General features: G+C 34.4%; 1 protein-coding gene across 4 annotated transcripts in view; it reads left to right on the forward strand.

Annotated features, from left to right (window-relative positions):
• PHF14 (PHD finger protein 14) overlaps positions 1-21,733 on the forward strand; it is a 166,061-nt gene that overhangs the window by 137,661 nt on the left and 6,667 nt on the right. Inside the window, exon 20 of one of the 4 annotated variants that reach the window (XM_048075389.2) lies at positions 3,829-3,979. The exons of the other annotated variants lie outside the window; for them this stretch is intronic. The gene's annotated coding sequence lies outside the window, so the exon portion shown is untranslated. Of the gene's footprint in view, positions 1-3,828; positions 3,980-21,733 lie in introns of those variants that run through there. 4 annotated transcript variants of the gene reach the window in all.

Here is a 21,733-nt window from a genome sequence, read left to right on the forward strand (position 1 = left end):
CTTTTTCTTTCTTTCTTTCTTTTCTTTTTCTTTCTTTCTTCCTTCTTTCTTTCTTTCTTTCTTTCTTTCTTTCTTTCTTTCTTTCTTTCTTTCTTTCTTTCTTTCTTTCTTTCTTTCTTTCTTTCTTTCTTTCTTTCTTTCTTTCTTTCTTTCTTTCTTTCTTTCTTTCTTTCTTTCTTTTTCTTTCTTTTTCTTTCTTTTTCCTTCCTTCCTTCCTTCCTTCCTTCCTTCCTTCCTTCCTTCCTTCCTTCCTTCCTTCCTTCCTTCCTTCCTTCCTTCCTTCCTTCCTTCCTTCCTTCCTTCCTTCCTTCCTTTTCTTTCTTTGTTTTTTCTGAATGATTTGCTATCTTCTCTGTTATCTGTAATATTTGAATGAAAATTAAGCAAATACATTCTCTGATCATTGTATGCAGTGTAAACATTAGATTTCACATTGCACTATATAAACAAAGCAGCGATCATTTTTCTAGATCGTATATAATCTCAGAAATTTTCTACTTTATTTTAATATGACAGGTTGAAAATATCATTAGAATATTCCAGTTACTATAGTCTAGATTTTGAATAATGAAGCTTGAGCACAGTTGAAAATTTCAATGTCATCTTTAAGGTAGTGAAGATAAGCAGAGGTCACTCAGAAGTCATTAATAACGTAGGTTATATAGATTTTTCCCTACCCAGTTGTTTCAGGGTTATCTCTGAACTGCAGTACAATCCCAATTGTGTTGCAATGCTGCTTCATCAAAGTGTTGTTTCTTTAAATTACTCTCACTGTTAAGGAGAATTTTTAGCAGACACTGAAGAATTCATATTACCTACATATTTTAACAGACTAGAATCAGTGATGTGTGTTATCTATTAGAATAGCTCTTTTTGCTATTAATATGTATTTTTGTGATACCCATATATACATTAATTTATCTACCCTAATTAACAGCAAATTAAAACTAAATGTATGTTAATTTAACACCATATGACTATTTTCTGAAGATTCTGAAGTGGATTAGCACACGCCATTATCTTTCATAGACCTCACTGACCTACTAAATCCTTCTTATTTGAACAGTTTTCCTACAGTTAATCTTTTATATTTTTTTAAGTGAATACTCAGCCATCTTAGTTTCCATAAACCTCTGGATCACCTGGAATACACAGAACTACATATTCTATGCTTTACTTATGGTCTTTGTTTTATTTAAAAACAGTGAAAATGTTACTGAAAATACAGTTGAATTCAGAGAGACTTGGAATATAATGAGTATTATCTTTGAGAAATTAGTTTTCCAGTATCCAGCCCTGATTTTTTTTTTTTTTTAAACTCTGTTAAGTTTGTTGTTTAAATTGATTGTAGTCTGCACAGGAAAGAAGATAATGGGCAGCAGAAATCAGCACACAAATTCTTCCAATAAAGATACCTCTGTTTTCTCTCATAAGGCACTGGTTTTGTAATATTCTAAAATCTCCATGTACACAAAAGAATTGGAGGTGTGCCTACTGCACAATTTAATTGGCTAAAATTACTTTTCTAAAACTCTGTAGAGCATGCCAGTGTCCACTGAGAAAGACGCTGGCAGAAGGGATTTCAGAGCACCCAAATTGGGTTTTTACCTAGGAAATGCATTTTGTTGCGGGCTAAGATGCGAGCCTGGAGATGATCTCCAGTTCAATGGCCAGCAGAGCAAGTCCTCCATCCATGTACACCAGTGCAAACCCACACTGGCGCTGAAAAGGAAGTTGCATTGTAGTTTAGGTGCTCTAGATGAACTAATGAAAATAACACTCAAAGTACCAGTTACTGTTTCTGGCTTTATTTTATTTACGGTTCTTCTGTATTTATCCATTCAAAGACAGAGGTTCCTGATTTGGAGCTTTCCTCTCAGTTTACCCCACAAGAGTAGGCTTATCATATATGGGTTGTTTGGGTTGTTTGGTTGTTTGAATAAAATTAAGAGTTACTGTTTCATATTGTATCTAATGAGAAAGACTTTCTCTTATTTCTGTAAGTTAGGATCAATTGCTGCTTGTAAGATTTTCAGACTGTCACTGTTGGGTTGGGCTCAACAAGGTGTAAGATACTGTGTTCTAGGACCCTATCTTGAGCATCATCTCTGAAAAGAGTCAACTTAAGTAGTGGGTTCTAATTAATGATTCACCCGAGAGTGATTTACAGCAGAAATTCCAAATTGAGCAATCGGTGTAGAAAATTGCCTTAAATCTGTACATGTGAATGATAACAGAAATATTTCCTGTATTCTTGTTTAGTTGTTGTTGTTGTTGTTATCTTAAATGTGTTTAATAGTAGTAATAATAATGTCAATTTTGTTGATCAGTAGCCAGGGTTTGTTTTCTAAGATTCATAGAGTAGAAGGCCAGGAGAGGTCATTACCACCAGCCAGTCTAATTTATTATGTAGCATGTGCCATAGTGCTTCTTTTCTAAATCTGGTGTGGATAAGAACATATTTTGGAAAAAAAAAATAATATTCATATTAATTTAAAACATTTCAAATGAAACAGAGTGACTTCCAGTGATAAATATTAGTTTGATTTCTAGTCTAGATTAAGCCTCTCTCTGTTGTAAACCTTTGTCAGCTAAATCAAAGGCTCATTTGTTTGGGATTTTCATTTTCCTGTAGAAGTATTTACAGACTGTGACTTAGTTGTCTTCTACCTTAATGTATGTTTTCCAGACCTTCAGTTGTACTTCAGTTTTCTCCAAATTTTCAGTAGACTTTCTGCATGTAGGTAAACTCAGTTAATCTGATATTGCTCACATGAGGTAGACATTAGGAAGATAAATATCCATAATTTAGGATGATAAAGATAGGCCTTTAGAAAGTATCTTATTGGAAAAGTGTAGAAAATTAAACATAAAGTCAAGAATAAGGGCATCTTTGTTCTAATGTAGCTTTAAGTCTGGGAGGTATGATACCCAAATAAAGTGACAAGATATGAAAAAGTAGGAAGTGTAAAAAAAAGGAGCAGAGAATTTTTTCTGCATTTTAGATATTTATTTTTACTGTTGTTTCCTGACAGTCTTTATTTTTATAGGTAGCTCTGGAAAAAAAGATCTCAGTAAGTGGGAATTTAAAAATGGATTCACACATAAAATATAATTTTTTGTGTGTTTGCATGTTGTGCAGAATTTTAGATGTTGGTTTCTGCAAAATGTTGTTTGTTTTAACAGTGTCTTTGTGTTTGAAAGAGTGGTATTTGAAATGGCAATAGAGACAAAAAAGATGCAGTGTCATTCAGAACCTGTAGATAATCCGGAAGTCACCATTGTTCATATTTTAGCCAGATAAGCAGCAGAGTAAAAATAAACCAATTTTAAACTCATATCATTATTTGAGAAACCTTTCAGTATCTGCAGAGGCACCAAGTTATTCAAAAAGAGGAAGCATGCAAAATTGCAAAAAACAAACCCAGTCACAGTTCCTATAAGAAAGGTTGAGAAGAGGAAACTTTTCTTCACCACCAATGTGAGGTGCTGAAAAATCTCTCTGTATATCATGGAGAGAAATTTGTTTTATCCCTCCATTCCTCCTTCAAAATGTCATGTAGAAACACTGAACACATAGACAAAATTTTAAAATAAACTTTTATTTATTTCATCTGTGATGGAAAAGTGGAAGAATTTGTAGTGTTAAAATAATAGTATTGTTCCTAAAGTCTACATTTTCTAAATTCCTTCTATAGTACTAAGTAATTTGAGTGAAATTGCTTTATCTCAAAATTACTGAGATAAAGATTATTGTAGTTAGAAATAACATTTAATTTGGGAAATTAGTAGGGATAGATTTGATTTGTTCTTGCCTTCATCTTGCAGTTTTCTCTCTGTCTGCCTGTGGCCACTGAAGGAGACAAGAAACTGGGCTAGAAAACAGTTGTTTTCCTCAGTGTAGCTCCTGATTTCTTTATGCCAAAAGTTAACCTGCCAATGATGGAGAGATGAAGCCAAGCAATAATGTCAAAAATTAATACTTTTCAGATGCACTATTGCATATCTGGTGTGTTCTCTGTTCTTTTCTTTTTTTTTTTTTTTTTTTTCTTTTTTTCTGCTAAGTTAACATATATAAATTGTGGTTTTTAATACAAATGTAGCACGTTCACAAAATGGCTTAGCCATTTTCTCCAGAGTATTGTAACTTTAGAAGTTCCTGATTTTTATTTACTGAACTAACTCTACCTTATTTTCACTTAATCTATATGTATTTTAATTTGAATTTAATAAAGAGAAAGCCTTTACATTGCATTCTGTGATGCTCCCATAACACTAATTAGTAAATAATTCTGTGCATTTACATATTATACCTATCTCGTGACAATCTTACCCAAAGAGCTGGTCATTTTGATTTTTTATTTTTTTTAAACTTTATAATTTATATTATTAATGTATTTAGGTTTTACATTAAAGGCTATACAGTTAAAAACACTCAATTAAAAAAGAATGTTCTTTGCCTCAGAGATCTTCAATTTCTAGTATAAAACCAGACTTTGTGAATAATACTAATAATAAAAAAACAAGTTGTTTTAATTCTGATTACTGCATTTTGGCTTGCACATAATGTTTTTGTTTGCTTGCTTGTTTGCTGCCTTTTTGGAAGGAAAGACTGATAGTAAGACTGATAATACTATTTCAAAAATTTGGAAATATTATTTTTTTTCCATACTGACTCCATCCCATCCAACAGGAAAATTTATAGTAACACTTGGGTAGTTTTCATAGACTAGTATTTAGCAGTTTATAATAGTCTTTACTTCTTTGCATAATATAGCAGCTTACATTAGTAATAGGAAGAAGATTAAAGACATTGAACAGATTGTTTGATGGAAAAAATGAATTCCTAGTCTTATTAATTGCTGAACTTAAGCTAGGGAAGTATTGCACATATAAGCTGGGGAAATGGAAAGCTGTTTGCATAAATATTTTTACACTGTTAAAGCATGTTATTAATAGACTTTTACAATTTGGACCAAGAGTCTGCAACAGGAAGCCTCATCTTCAATGTTTTCATGAAGTGCATTCCATCAGAAATCACAGAGCTTATCAGCTCAATGTGATAAAAGGACTGCATTTTTATTTACACAATAACCTCAAATCCTCATATTAAAAAGTGTCATTTTTTTGCCCTTTCCTGTTCTAAGTGTAACACATGTAACAATTATTCATCATTCCATAATGGATCATTTTTATCAGAGTCTTGTGTTTCTTCAGTATATATAGAATAAATATTTATGTTTTCTCATTTTTCTGAACTAGGAGATACTGACAGAATAGGTTTGAAGTGTCAACTATAATTCATTGCCTGCAAAGAAAGACTTTATACTGATACTGTGTGAAAGGAAAAGAATATCTAAATCATTTCAGCAGTAAGCTTATAACCAAGATAATATCAGCATTTTCCTTCTTGAAAATATATCTGCCATAAATTAAAGAAGGTCTTTGGTATTTTATTAAAATGCTTGTGACAAGTTTAACCCCATCTTCAGCAGGAATGTTTGTATGAATACAAAAATCTTTTTTTTTTTTTTTAAAAAAGTGAAGGTCAAGTGGAAGTTAAAACAAGCTTGCACTAAACTTCATATTAATCCTGCAAATACTTTACTTGGAATAATAATAAAATTGATGCTTATTTAGTATCAGTCTAAAGTACACATTCTATGTGATCAGTAGCACTTTGTCATTTTGTACAATAATAATAAAGTTTGAAAAAAACAAAGAAGTGCAATGAGTATATTTGAATAAAATTGGCCTTACTAGTAAATGTAATAGAGGAGAGGTGCATATCACAGTATATAATTGTGTTTAAATATATAAGTAGCAAAGTAATTGGGATAATAAGAACATAATTAGAACTGAAAATATGTTTGTAATTAAGCACTTTATACACAAATACTATTGTTCAGTATCTTTCAACTTTTTCAGCTGTGCTTCTAGTTTCTTTAATGAGAAAAATAGAAGGAAGTGTTAGTACTGCTTGTAATGAAGTAATAACACAGGAGAAAACATGTATGTGATGAAACTTTACACTTGTTTTGTAGAATTCATAATTGTCTTTTTATTATTTAAAAAAAAAATAAAAAAATCTGATCTGAAGTAGTTTAAGGGCCAAATACAACCTTTCTTTGACAAGGGGAGAAATGTACCCATTTCCAAGGGCGATGCAGAGTCCTTAAGTCTCCTGCTTTCTGTGTTAATACTCCTTCCTGAAGACCCAGGCTGCAGCACCAGTACCTCCCGCATTTACAGCCAGCCCTGCAGCTTCCACATGCTCGGTAGTTCCAGCTGCAGCCGGAGAGTGTAGGTCTGCTGAGAGAGCTGCTCTCATAGGCAGTTGGACAGAATAAATACTTCTTTTTCTGAAGACAGTCCAGAAAAAGTACTCAGAAGACCTAAAGCATCCATTACAGGCTGGAACAGCTTTTTGCAAATAAGCCAAAATGAAGTCTTGGTGTTTCTGATGAACATGAGAATTTTACTTTGAACTCTACCTTTTTCCCTACAATAAATTTAATCACTCATTAATATCAGATCAGACTGGTGATGAAACAAGCTAGAAGGTTTAGTAAGGTCATATATTTATTAGGAAGCATATATTAAGATGTGGTGTTATGGGGTATACCTAAAGTTCAGGTTTAGAACTGCTGTTTAGAAATTTGATAATTGCTTTCTTTAAAAAAAAATCAGATATTAAAAAGACAATGTGCGAATTAACCCTTCCTTGCAATGACTAAAACACATAGAGACAGTTTTTCATTTTAGAAGCAATTAGTATATTAGGAAGATAATAATGTAAAGATATGTATTCGTCCCTGCCAGTGACATGAATAAGCTAAATGATCTTATGGTATTTGCTGTTGTCAAATTCCATTAGCAACTTAGGCATGATAAGAATGTCATTAATGTGAAACAAAAATTAATTACTATGATAAGGCAATAAAACTTGTTTAATAGTGCATGATCAGTAGCTTGAAAGATACTTGTAATTTCAATTTTAAGTCCTTCTGTAAATATTTTCAGTTCCTACCAGTTCTGAATTTGTGATTATTTACAGACCAAGTGGAATTTACTCTTAGGTGGTCACTCTGTATTAACAAAGTGCTATGGGTGACTCCATTTTTTTGCCATCTGTCCTTGCTTTAATGGTGCACCATCCCACCCTAAAATCAATGTGCAAGATAAGGGTGTCCATTGAGTGCACCTTGTGTAAGTAAATCATCTGACTATGAGAGCTCAAACAGGTAAGATGATTCCAAGTCATGGCAGTTTAAATTGATAGCTTTTCTGTGTCAAACAAAGAAATGAATTGATTAGCACTCTTCACATTTCATTCAGATTTTTAGGCATCTTTTTTCAAGATCATGTTGTTTATGTACACTGAGTTTTGTCAGTCTCCTAAAGCTGCCTCCTAAATAACGCCGTAGTTCAACCCAAAGAGCAACCTATAGGCAGGTTGAGAACCTCCTATAACTGGTAGCTTCTAATGGTTATCGGAGAAAAGTAATACCATCAACAGCATTTGCCTCTATAAATTCTACACATTTCATTTATAAATAGCATAACAATGGAGAGATTGCCATTGTCTGGACAGCACACAACCACCAATATTTGGCGTTGTCTTGCAGATTCACCGGGTCCTCTTTTCTTTTGAAGAATCTGAGTAAATTAATAGTAATAAAGGCAGGAAGTCAGTTGAATTGGTCTGTTTTCCACCAACTATTCTAAGTGAGAATGTAAACTTTTTTTAGAGTAATTTTTTTTTCTCTCAGTTTTGCTCTAGTCAAAAGGAAGAAAACTGATATTGAAAATACATCTTAACTAGGTGCACCACAAACAATTCAGAATCATAAAACTCAGCCATTCATTACCAAAAATAATAATAATAATAATAAATAAATCTGTCTGCATCTATATGGTTATGCTTCTATAGAACTACCTAGAGCTATTTAGTCACTTGCATACAATTAAATGCATTCTAACATTTTTTTTCACATTAGCTCATTGTTCTTTCCTTTAAAATACCTATTTCTGGTTTAGTATTAGGAAGATACTATATGAGGATGCCTAAATTGAACCATGAGCTCATACCTGCTGGAAGTCAGGCACTTGTGTCTCTTCACTTTAGGCTACTATAAGTATTTCACTATGAAGATGCATTCTAATGTATCATTATCCACAATTCATCTTTTCAAAGAATTGTCTGCTGTTATAACATGAGACAAGTCCGTCAGGCAAAAATTGTATTGGCCTACCAGTGTGTATGGATTCATATAGCAGAGGCTTTTCTTGCTCTGGTAAAGCCTCAGTATCCTCTGTTCCAAGAATATCTATCCTGGTTCCAGTTAGGACAGAGTTAATTTTCCTCATAGTAGCTGGTAGGGTGCTATATTTTGGATTAGGATGAGAAGAGCGCTGATAACATGCTGATGTTTTAATTGTTGCAGAGCAGTGTTTACACCAGGCCAAGGACTTTTCGGCTTCTCGCTCTGTCCTGCCAGCGAGCAGGCTGGGGGTGCAGCAGGAGCTGGGAGGGGACAGACCCAGGACAGCTGACCCAAACTGGCCAAAGGGGTGTTCCATACCATCTGACGTCATGCTAAACAATATATAGGGGTGGCTGGCCAGGGTGGGAGGCCGGCTGCTCGGGGATAGGCTGGGCATCGGTCAGCAGGTGGTGAGCAATTGCATTGTGCATCACTTGTTTCTTACACATTATTATTATTAATACTATTATAATTATCACTATTATTATTATTATTATTATTATTATTATTATTATTATTATTATATTCCTGTCTTAATAAACTGTCTTTATCTCAACTCACCGGCTTCACTTTCCCGTTTCTCTCCCCCATCCCAAAGAGGGAGGGGGGAGGGTGAGCGAACGGCTGTGTGGTGTTTAGCTGCCAGCCGGGTTAAACCACAACAATATGGGTACATTAGATGAATTGATTTAATTACACGTCAGTTATTTGAGCTTTCAAATGGAGGTACGAAGAAATATTTGTCTTCATTCCCTTCTGAACCATGGGGCCCAACTTATGTTGTAGAACAAGTATGATGCCTTCATGGCAGATTAATCAGGCACACTGACTGCTACTCTCTTCATACTTTTCAAACATACAATTACACTTCTGAAGCAAGAAAACTCTAGGATCATATAATCCTGTAGATTCTGAATGACTGGTGCTGACCTCTGAGGAGCTTGCTTCACATCTTCCAGCACTAAAAAATTTCATTGGAGGCGAAAAGAAACTGAGCTAGAAAACACTTGTTCCTCAGTGCAGTTCCTTTATTACTTTATGCCAAAATTTAACCTGCTGATGTCAGGATGGAGAGGTGAAGCCAAGCAATAGTGTCAAAAACTAATGCTTTTCAGATGCACTATTCCATACATGATGTGGTCTCTGTTCTTTTCTTTTTTTCTTTCTTTTTCTTTCTTTCTTTTTTCTTTCTTTCTTTCTTTCTTTCTTTCTTTCTTTCTCTTTCTTTCTTTCTCTCTTTCTTTCTCTCTTTCTTTCTCTCTTTCTCTCTTTCTCTCTTTCTCTCTCTCTCTCTTTCATCTCTCTCTTTCTCTCTTTCTCTCTCTCTTTCTCTCTCTCTTTCTTTTTCTTTCTCTCTTTCTCTCTCTCTTTCTCTCTTTTTCTTTCTCTCTCTCTCTTTCTCTCTTTCTCTCTTTTTCTTTCTTTCTTTCTTTCTTTCTTTCTTTCTTTCTTTCTTTCTTTCTTTCTTTCTTTCTTTTCTGTTTCTGCAGTTAACATATATGAATTGTGGTTATAGTTCACTTTTTAATACAAACATAGCACATTGACAAGATAGCTTAGCCATTTTTTCCAGAGTATTGTAACTTTAGAAGGTCCTGATTTATATCTACTGAATTAATGGTAGCTTATTTGTTAGAAAATTAATGCTAGTTTAGCATTAGAGAATTAATGATAGTTTTTATATTAGAATTCACATCTGACAATGCTCTGTAAGGAGCTTGCTTCACATCTTCTAGCACCAAAAAACTTCATTAAGAAAGCCTACCATTGGACAGAAATGCAGTCTTTTCATGTATTCCAGAAAGCTGAAGTGTGTGGCTTAGCAATTTCAGCAAGTCTGCCAATCTTGTGTTTGAAAGTGGTATTTCAAGCCCAAAGAAACAATGTGCTCTCTGAAGTGCTAATTGCTGTTAGACCACATATGTTTGTGTGTGCCTTTCTGAAAGTATGAAAAAAAAATGTTGCCTCCAGAATACCTACTTTTTGATTTTGCAGGGCTTGATAGATGACTGGTTCATAAACACTAATGTAGAAAGCAAAAGAATGATGTGTAAGCCAAGCTACTGAAGAGATATGGCATTTCAAACGTTTGGACAGGCATAACATACTGTTGTCAATTGACTCTTCTTATCCTTTCCTGCCATGGGTTATAAAATCATATGCCTTGAGAAAAGGAAATTCAGTTATGCATTTAACATTTTTGGAGTAGTGTGGTGAAATTAGGATGGGTTTATCTGTAGAAGTTAGTTACAAAAGTTATCTCAGTTGATATAAGTATGATCAGAACCTGCTGTATTCCTCAGAAAATCTGTAACAGTTGAACAAAGGCTTTTGTTGCCACAGGTTAGACTCTAAAACTTTTTTTTTCTTTTTCAGAGTGTTGAAATATTATTATGATGGGAGTTCTAAAATATTAAGAAATTTGGCTTATGAAAGTGATGGTAAGAATCTCTCCCTGTGTCCAAAAGGGATTTAGGGGCAACAGCTGACATAACAGCTTACCAGCAAGTGGATCAGTACAATGAGACTTGAGTTCTCTGCTCCAACCCATCCCAACCCCACTAAAATTTTTCAGTTTTCAGCAATTCCTTTTGCATGAAAAGACTGAAAGCTTAATTTTCAAGGTACTGAATAAAAATAAGAATAAAAACAAAACAACTAAGATGAGCAGTGATTAGATGCTGCTAAGCAAGGATCAGTGATTTAGTCATGAATGAATTTTCTTCCCAAATGAGAGAATAAGGACTGAAGGCTGGCAACTGCTGTTATAGGTTACAGAACAGACAGGTGGACTGTCTTTTAAAGCAAACAAAAAAGCTGAACACATAGTTGGAAAATTAATTTCTGGGTTGTATCCTTTCATCTGAAATGTTTAATTTTCAGACTCCCATTCATTCCCGGTGAGGTGGATAAAGTACATTTCTGAACAGAAAAATCTGAGGATAAATATTGCTTCATACATTCCCTAACAAAAAACAGGACTCCTGGTTTAAAAGGCTTTTATAGCGGATGAATGAGTTGAAAATAGCATTAATCATTGAAATATTCAATGTCTATGTCAACCATTACAAAGTGGACACCAAAGGTGCTCTTTTTCTCATTAGAACACATTGCAATAGTCCCCAAACATGTTTCTCATTTCTTCAGAGAAAGTGAATGGTGCCTGCTTCAGTTTTTCTCCCTGATTTCAGTGCTATTTTGCTTTTCCAAAGCTCTTAAATATCAGATTCGAGAAAGAAAAAAAAATGTTTGTTTGTTTGTTTTTTAAAAAGAAAACCACCTGCCAGGTATTTCCTCTCTGGAAAAATCTCCTTAGTTGCCCATCTGGATTTATCTATACATGGTAAGCCATTAGTTCTACCTTGTCCTTGTACCAAGAGATGTTCTTTTAAGAAAGGAAGCAGGGGACAACAGCAAAGAAAGAAGAACTGGGTCTAAAGGAAAGGTCATCAAGATTTTCAGAGTTATCTTAAGGATTTTCAGAAACTTTTCTAGTTAAAAATATGAGATTTTTTTTGAAGTAAACTGTGAAAGCTGGAAGGAAACAAGCCTGAAAATGGTGAAACATTCGCCAAAGCTCTGCATATGTTGCAAAGGCAGCAAAAGAAAATGGTTTGTGAGAGGGGGGTACTGAAGCCTTCAGACATATTATAGTCACCTGCTTTTGTCTAAAGCTATCAGCTCAAAACAACCAAACAAGCATGGAGTGAACTCTCTTTTACTCTTTGAATCAATGGATAAGACCTTGAAAATGAAAATATATATATATATTTGGGACTTTAACCAAGGAGTAGGAAACGGCTGAGCTGCATTTAATGAAACTATCCAGAAAAAAAAAAAGTCTTCACCCTTGCTGCAATCACTCAGAGAAACAAGAAGAAAATGAGAATCAGAGACATATCCTGTATTTTTACATAGACCAAGAATGCAAATCCTCTTCACTAGGCCACAGTGATAGTTTATTGCTGAGAGCCAGTGTGGGCAAATAATGCCAGGAAATGTATTTTCCATTTTCTTGGGTCTTCTTCCTCCTTCCTGCACACTTTTTTGCTTCTCATGCCTTAACTTTGAAATGTTCTATATAAAAAAAACCCTTATATCTTGTGAGAAATAGTGGAAATTATTAAGAAACAATTTAGTTTTCTATGGAGAACTGTGTAAAACTGACAAGTTTGGCTATGCAAAAGAAGATACACTCAGAAAATGCTTCACAAACGGTACAAAATACTCCACAATTCTTTTTTTGCCAGTCATAGCCATTGAGAATTTAGCATGCACCCCCATACACTAGAATTAATATGAATTATCTACTCTTGGCTTTTATTCATCATGTTTTCCCACTGTGAAGGGAAGTAGGAGTGCTACAGTTAAGACGGTTGCAATGTACTCTGGTGAGCTCCCGCACTCAATTCGCTTGCTTTGTGCTTTCTGCAGATTATGATTTGCAAGACTGTAATCCATTAAACTATTGAATATGCTTTTGCTTTGGGTAGGTGCAGTTTTCTGTCTCCTGCTTCTGCTGAAAGCATGAATTAAAGACATGTATGAAGAGATACTAGTTTGAATAGGATAAAAAGATACATGGCACTGAATATTCTGATGGTAATATCTTAGTGCTATGTTTTCATCATATTTAAGTTGCTTGAAGATTGTTGGTGTTTTATTTTTGATTTAACCTCTGGTGAATCTCACTATGTTGACAGTGATGATATGTTGCCTTTAATTCATCAGTGGATCTATGGAGCTTCTGCAAGAGAGACACTGTGATACTGGTTTGGAGCCCTTCTTTGCCAGCACAGATAGGTGCTAGCTGTTGGAGTCCACAACTGTCTGTCATTTTCAGGACATCATATGGTTAATTGGTCTAAGAAAGATGAAGCAAAAGTAGCAATGTTTACTTACAAGGAATTTATTGTTTTCCACAACAGTAAAGTATGAATGAGGCTTTCCCGAATGGGATTCTGGCTGCTATGGGGTGTCTGCTTAAGGTATGCATGGATGTTTTGGCCTACAGAAAAGAGGAGATAATACCTGCTAATAAGGAAGTTATTCCTAAATAGGGTAGCCTATACACTTAACGGCTGCACCAGCTAAGTAACTAATGCTGTAACAATGTACAGACCTGAGCTGTTCAAACTGTGATAAGGATTACAGTCCTTATTGTGGCTTTCAGTTGTATCTGTTCCTTTTCTTTTTGTCAGACTTAGCCTCTTAGCTGCCTTTTTGAGTCATATCTGTGTGATAACTGTATCCAGTCATAGCTAGTTTTGAAAGGTAGTTTGTATGGATTATCTGTGGGTTAAACTTCTCAGTTAATGAAGAACTGACAGATTGGATTACTGCCTGAGTGAGATTTCCAACACAATACATTTCCAGGCATCTTCTTTCAGTATTTTCACTACATTGTAGACTATATTAAGGTGGAAATTGGATTAAAAGGACAAAGCATGAAGTCGTTTGCTGAAGCAAATGGAGGGTTAGTGCCAAATTTTGTATGAAAAGATGCTACTGAAAGGACTGTGGGGCTACCTTCTAATCTACAGAGAATCCCTCTGTTTCTGAGTTTAAGGACTTCATTTCCAAATACAATGCACAAGGGGTACCTAAAGCCCTGTTAAACAGTTCATTTTATGCATTCATCTCTTGTTTGTTTACAGTATTAAAAATGTTGTTTCATCCTGGAACAATCCTATTCATGCAGAAATCACTTTATAAATGTAAATACTGTACTAGTGACAGCTCTGTTCAGAGCAAGTATTTTAACCTCTTAGGCAGTACCAATTACTCTCTTCCTGTAATTAATGTTTTAAGTATATGAAAAAAAAATCTTCCTTTTTATTTTTCTCAGTGAAATAAGTATTTTCAAAGGAAAAATTGGTTATATACAGAGGCAATACTCACAGTTTCTGAAAATGATATGTTGAAAGGGCAAATGAATTATTGCTGGTCTTGGATGAAGGGAGTGTTGAATGTGAAACTTCTGCTGTCCGTTGAGTAAACAGCAAAGTTTGAAATGTAAGCAGAAGACAGAAAATAAATGAAGTATTTTAAAAATCCTAAATCAGAAACTAAATATCCAAAATTTGGTGTACCCAAAGATGTTATCCTGGGCTACAGCCTTAAAAATTATCATCACCCAATGCAAGACAACCTAAACATAAAAGAGTATTGTCATAGAAAAAAAATGACGTAACTCAAGCTGACCACTGCATCTTTCACAGGGGGGATACTGACTGCCACTTAAATGCTATTAGAATATGGTCCTCCTTGGAGAGCAGGTACTTGTCCTTCTGAAAAAGAGGAATAGACATATCAATCTCATTGGCTGATTTTCTAGCACCCACTATGTACTTACTTCCTTATTTGTTATGTTTTAAAAATTGGCTCCATTCTCTTTTCATCATTCCAAACCAGACACCTTTTTTATGCATTGCCTTTTGATTGCTCTCAAAGCATCTTTCCAATTAAATAATTTCCTCATGAAAAACAAGTTTATGTAAAGTAGAACAGCTTTTCATATACTTTATAGCTTGCTGCATATTTTACTGTGTTTTGTATCATAAAATTCCTGCTATTAATGGTTGTTTACTTTTTCTAGAGACAAAAAGTATGCATCAGAATTTAGAACCAGACAGTTTCTTGCAATAACTACATTCATTTTATGTCTTCTTTCCTGGCTCAGAAAGAACAGGTGATGTTCTGCACTAGAAAAGTTAGTGCTTTTAAAGCCTTCTGTACTTTCTGAATGTAATAACAATAACAACACTTAGCACTTATATAAATCTTTTCATGCATAGACCTCCATCCTGCCAGTGCAAGAATTATTATTCATATTTTAGCAATAAGTTCTTTAACATAGCAGTGAGTTCAATTTCCACAACCCTCTCTCTGCCAGGCCAAATAGATTTTATATCAGGGGGACAAACATCAGAGTTGAGATTTTTGCTGAGGAAATCCTCTTCTGAATCTCAGACCTTGCTTTACCATAGACACATGTATTAACTTTATCCTGGTTTCTGTTAGTGACCCTCCTTTAAATTATAAATCCTGTTACAAAGCATTCCTCCATTTCTTTCTCTCCTCCAGTGACATTTTCCAGCACAGCATACAGAAGTTATCTCAGCTTTTTTCCACACACTATGCTTCATACAGGGAGTTCTTGCCTTGGTCTGAACTGTTTCCCCCAGAAAAGTACTGCTCTATAGACTGACTACTCTAGGCTCAGGACTGTTTTGCTAAAACATCTGCAATAACTGACAGATGTGTGTATGTTATGTGTAGTCAATATATTTATTTTATAAAAAAATATAAAATATTTCTATATGTAATAGCTTATATAAATTTTGTATACATTATATACTTTTTAATCAATCTTAATATATCAGCTGTTCTTGGCACAAAAAATGTGAGATACATGCCCATTATCCTGATCAACTTGGCTTTTATGATGTTTTACTTCTTATCCTTCCCTTCTTTCATTTATTTCATAGCTGATTTTAGACTCTACAAGATCAGACTCTCCAGATGTGTTTGTACAATATGTGACTTAGACAAGATTTGGATTATTAATTGATGTTATGGTTAAATAATTATTAAATCAAGGTAATACAGTTTATCAAATTGAACAGCAAAATCTTGGGAGGAGCTAGGGAGCTTTCTACATCCAGGTCTTAAATGGCATCAGTTTAAGTGTTTTGAATGACAGGGGAAACAACAGCTAATAAAATTTTTCAAGCTTTGTTTTTAGAGAACTTACATCCTGAAAGGCTTCCTTGAAATTAAATGAATTAAAAATACTTCAGTGCACCTTCAGTCACGATTAATGCCAGCAAGTGTCATGTTAAGGAGATTACTGAAAGACAAAGGGAAACATCAATTCATAGAGGAAGAACAAGGTCCTTGATTTGTTGTCTATCAAAATAGACAACATTTGCTTATTTTCTTCATAGTCGTCATATTCTTTATAATCATATCTTTAAATTGCATTGGAATTTGAGGTACTATGGTTGCATATTTGTTTCTAAATTTAAATGCTCCTTTGAATGGCAGTGCTATACACTTTCGGAGTTTCCAATTTTTTTTTTTTTTTTTTTACAACCTATTTTGAGGTTACAACTAAGTAAAATGAACAATTAACACAGATAAAGAATAGATCAGTAACTGCTGAACATTGCTGACCCTAAGTAAAGTGTTGGCTGGAACCGTTCAGTTGCAGCTGACTGGAAGCAAGAGCATTTCAGGAAAAAATAGCCCTCTGAAGATCACCTCAACTTCTTCTTAAATACCCATACTTTAAATGCCATGCTTGGTCTATTTAAATTCAGTATTCCATTCCAGAGAGGCCTTGTTCTACAGTATATTTCATACGTAACTGCAGTAAATAGTATTGTTCATTTCAGTGATCAGATGAGTTGAATGTAATGATGCATGTATACGTGTTTGCATGTTGTGGATCTTAATGGTTGTGAAGCATATTATGTCTTGGAAGCACCATGATATAACCTAATGGCAGAATGGGAAACAAACAAACAAAAAAACAACTGAGTGAATAGTCTTCTGAGGAATGAAGTTTAGTATGCTTCAGGAGTTTAAACAAATGATATTGTGACTTCAACATTTTAAGGAAAAGTAGATAAATAATGATTTATAATGTAAGCTCTGTAATGAGCTCTTATACCATAAATATGCAGAACACTAATTATTTATAGCCAAATTTCCCTAGCTTTGGGAATCTTTTAGAATATAGTTTTTCAGTAATTGAATCACGTCAAAGTATTTTTTCCTCCCAATCTTCTGACAAAGTTATGTGTGATGTGATGGAGGGCAGGGAGAGATGGGAAGAAAGCTGTTGTCAAGCCTCAAGATGGCTTTGATGTCATATACTGAAATAATAACTTCAAGATTTATCAGAAGGAAATGCACCATGAACCTGTAAGGGATCCTGTTTATGGTGACTGCCTAGACCAAGGTAAGCTCTGTCAATTAACTTGATTCTAAATTTCAGAAAAGCAATTAAACTTTTATATCTATATCTATGTATATATATATAAACACCACTAGAGAAAAAGTTTTGGAAGGATTTCAGAGCATGTTTGGAGGTAGGTTCTCTCACAGAGCAGATTTTTCAAGGTTCATTTCGATTATGGTATTACCTTAAATGGTTGGTCATTACATTACTTCCAGTTGGAAGAGTTTCATCAGATTATGACTTCACAAAACTGCAGTGAAACATCATCACTCTCCTGACAAATCACCAAAAAATCTCTCAGTATATCCAGTGAATTAAATAACATTTGGCTTTAGAAACTGCGTGGTTTAATAACTGATGGGCAGCTCAGCCCCACCATGCCACTTTCTCATTCCCCCTACTCAGAAGGAAAAGGGAAGAAAATACAATGAAAAATGAAAACCTCATGGGTTGAAATAAGGACAGTTTAACTAAAAAAAAAAAAAAAAAAAAGCTGATGAAAGCAAAAGGGGAAAACAAATATTCTCTACTTCTGATCTGCAAGTGATGTTTGTCCGCGTCTTGAGGAACAGGACCTTAATAGGCATAGTGGTTGCTGGGGAAGACCAATATTTTCATAATGAGAGCCTCCCTTTCTCCTTCCCTTACTTCAGCTTTTATTGCTGAGCATGACTTCATACAGTATGGAATATCCTTCTGGTTGGTTTAGGTCAGATGCCCTGGTGATGTCCCCTCCCTAACTCTTGCCCACATCCAGTATACTGGCCTTTGAGGGAGGGGTTGGAGAAACAACCTTGATGCTGTGACAGCACTGCTCATCTATAGCCAAAACATTGGTGCAATACCAATGCTGTTCTACCTAAAGGTGCAGAGCACAGTACTAAATGGGCTGCTGTGGCGAAAACTAACTCCATTCCAGCCAGACTCAGTACAGAACCTTGCTTGGAAATGCAAAGACTAGTGTGGAATTTGAAGAGAATTTATTTCACAGATTTTTTTTTCACTTAGAAGCCGATCAACTTAAAACTATTAAAACATCAGTATATTATGTGTTACAGTTATGATTCAAAATTTACTGTGTGTTTGTTACCAACATACTCTAGATGCTTCATGGAGTTGAGTTGCTCCACTGTATGAAACACAACTGTACAGGCATTCTTACAGGATAAGAACAGTAAGTTCTCCCTTAAGTACAGAAATAAAGTTTAAAATGTAGCAACAAACAAATCTGTAAGTCTGCCTTTGCCTTTAAATCAACTGAATCCTAATTTCCAAAGCCATAAACTTCTTGTCCAATTTGATGTAAGGTCCATAGCCTCAAAGTTAAGACCATAGCTAGTTAAGGTCAATAGCCTTAAAGTCTGGGTCTTACTATGTAAATAGAGGTATGCTTGTACATCTCATAAGGGAATGATTTTGACTTTTGGGTAGGTCTGCAGTGCTAGTGTTTATTTAGATTAAATGAATGATAGGGAAGGCGTAGGTCTTCCACAAGGGATTGTACCTGGGTTGAGCGTGTGAAGATGTGGATCTATTTCTGACTAGGATGCTCTTTGGGGGATTTTACTTAATACATGTTGAAGTCATTGAGAAGTCTGTCAATTTATTTTTGTTGAATTCTGATTTTAATCCTTTTGCTTGATACTGTGCTAAACTGTGCAGTTCCTTGTTAGTACACACCATATACAGGAGCCAGAAGAATAGTAATAGGAAAAAGTTTTTCTGCTTTTGCCATGCAGAATTGGTCCTATCAAGTAATTGGTTTATAAATCTAAATACTGTTGTGTGAAGACTGTGCTGTCAGAAATAATATAATAATATTAGAAATCCACTGAGTGTTTGATAACACTGCAAATAAAGAAAATAACTGGTATAACGCGTTCATGTAACTAGAAGTTTGAATGGTGCTTTGTGTTTTGGGAGACCTAAAAAAGGGAATTGTGCTTAAAAATGTAAAGTAAAAGCCTCTTCCATCTGTGATTTCTTTGTCTGTAGCACAGGTTTTATTTGTTATTGTAGCTAATCCCTCCATCTACTTCCCCAACTTTTTTCATTTCTTTCATTTATCATTTGTAACTTCATGGATTGTCATTAAAAGTGGTAATTATAACAAATATGAAGGCATTTTCACAGCATTTTCTTATATCACTTTTGGAAATTAGATGACTAAAATAAAGGCATTTGCTGTGGTGTTTAGACTGCTATGTTATCATATTAAATCCATTGAGAACGCCATCTTTTGTACCTTGAACCTGAACAAAATTTCATGGCTTTACTCAGGTGAAATGCTCTGATGAAATATAAAAAAGGGAGAAAGAAAGGTTTCTGAATTGTTAGCTGTCACATTATAGCAATGTTTTCATTAATTCCCAAGTTATTAAATTTATAATACTGCAGTAGACTTTTTAAAAATTAAATATTAATTTTCTTTTATCATAAGCAAAAAAACTTTGGTTGTGCTTTTTACAGTAATTTAATTAAGCATTTCCTGCAAGTTCATTTCAGTATCTATCATGGCTCACTAAAGTTAGATTCAGTATAGAATGGCAGATTAATTGCCCTTTGTCTTAGATGAAATAAGAATCCTAAATATGCCGAGTCATGAAATTTAATTATGTTCGTCAATTGCTTATTCAATGCTTTGGAAACCTGAATCAAAAAATACTGAAGAAGAAGGCCAAAGGTTGTTAAATGTAGCGAGTAACACAGATTTTGAACTTTACTTAATGAACCGAATGTTTATTACTATGAAATAAATGCACCATTTAAAGAATTACAGAGAAAATGTAAAACATTAAAACTCTAATTAATTTTGATCAGAAGCATGCAATGTACTCATTTTTCCTAAAACGTTTTCATTAGGGTCTAGATTTTCTCTGTTATAGAGAGAAATTTATTCCTTTCATACAGTAGTACTATCTCTTTCTGTTAAAAAATTGTACTTCATTGATGTTTAGTGCAGTATCTTTCAGCTGCCTTCAACTGTAGGCAGCATTTCTAAACTGTAGTTTGCAGAAGCATTTCTCTGTAACTCATTTGTGCATACTTTTTTTAATATTGTTAATCACTTTGGAAACAAATAACATTCAGACCTCTTGATAGAAGTGTGTATAAATAAACTTATTTGTGAAAATAGTTAAGTCCGAAAAAACTCCTCAAATATATTTTAGTAGTTCCCAAGATGTATGTAGAGCCCCAACAACTGATCAGTAAGAAGAATAGCCTTTTATTTGTATATTTATTATGTACAGTACTACGAAATAAAAATGTTTAAAAGAGCTGTTAATTCCTCATTGTTGGCCTGAGAACCTTTTGTTCTCATGTAGCTGTTGTAAAAAAATATTTTATTTCTTAGCATCAAGAACTTTTCCTTCTTATAATTTGGTAAATGTGTACTGTAAATTTGGAAGGAGTATAGGCATAGATATTTAAAATAATCTTGATTTGATTAGAGTATGCATTTCTAGGGTACAGGATATTATTCTGTAGTAGTACTGTGAGTATATATATATATATAGTGGAACTTTTAACTTTAATTTATAATTCAGAACAATAATGATTATACCGTCACATAAGTAGAAAATATTATGTATGGTTTCCATATATATATATATTTACATATGCACAGATATAAGTGGTATAACTGAGTGACAAATTTACGTTAGAAAGGTTCTTAGGGATAGGGTCAGACTTGAAAGACATGAATGAAAGACAAGCATGCATTCTGAGTCTGAAGTGGAGATTAAGGAAGCTTGTCCCTACAGGTACAGGCACAGTACAATCCTCTTGAAGTGGCTTTTCATCTATTTCATACTTGATGTTTCAGGCATGTGATAGTTAAGCGTTCATAGATACTGTGTAAAGTTCATAAACCTAAACCTTTAAAGACATGAGTTGTTAAAGAGGAAACATTTTCCTGTACTTTTTTCAAGGAGAACCAGCTGAACTTTTAAAACAATGGTTTGGTTTCAAGCACCACCTGCCCTGAAGAGCATCCCAACTGTAGTGGCAGTCAGCCAAAAGGACCACTCAGTGGAATGGTTGCCTTCTAAAAATGAGAGAAACAGATGGAGGATTGGAAATTTGGCATAAAATTCCACTTCTGTACTAAGCGTTACATGAAATTTGGCTGTAAGGACTCTTGCAATGGTACATTTTTCTGTATAATCAGAATTAGAAAAAAAGGAAATAGAAAATACAAAACACCGACAACCGTTTCAAAAAGCCTTCAAGTTCTTGTACCAATACAAGTTAAAGGAAAGAGTTTCTGATAAACAAGCAGCTGTTTGTAGCTTCTTAAAAGGAGCTGGAGTGTCAAAACAGTTCTCCCAGTCTTGCATTGCCACCTAGAGCACCGTGCCCTGCACTGCAGCGGTGAAGGGCTCCCTTGGAACCACCGAGCAGTTCAACGTCGCTCTTTCCACTGAACAAAACGGGGCGGGGAACTGCTTCCAACTAATCGATGGCATGTTTATTTACATTATAATGCTTAGCTCAT

This window comes from Anser cygnoides, chromosome 2, assembly GCF_040182565.1.
Source record: "Anser cygnoides isolate HZ-2024a breed goose chromosome 2, Taihu_goose_T2T_genome, whole genome shotgun sequence".
NCBI lineage: Eukaryota > Metazoa > Chordata > Aves > Anseriformes > Anatidae > Anser > Anser cygnoides.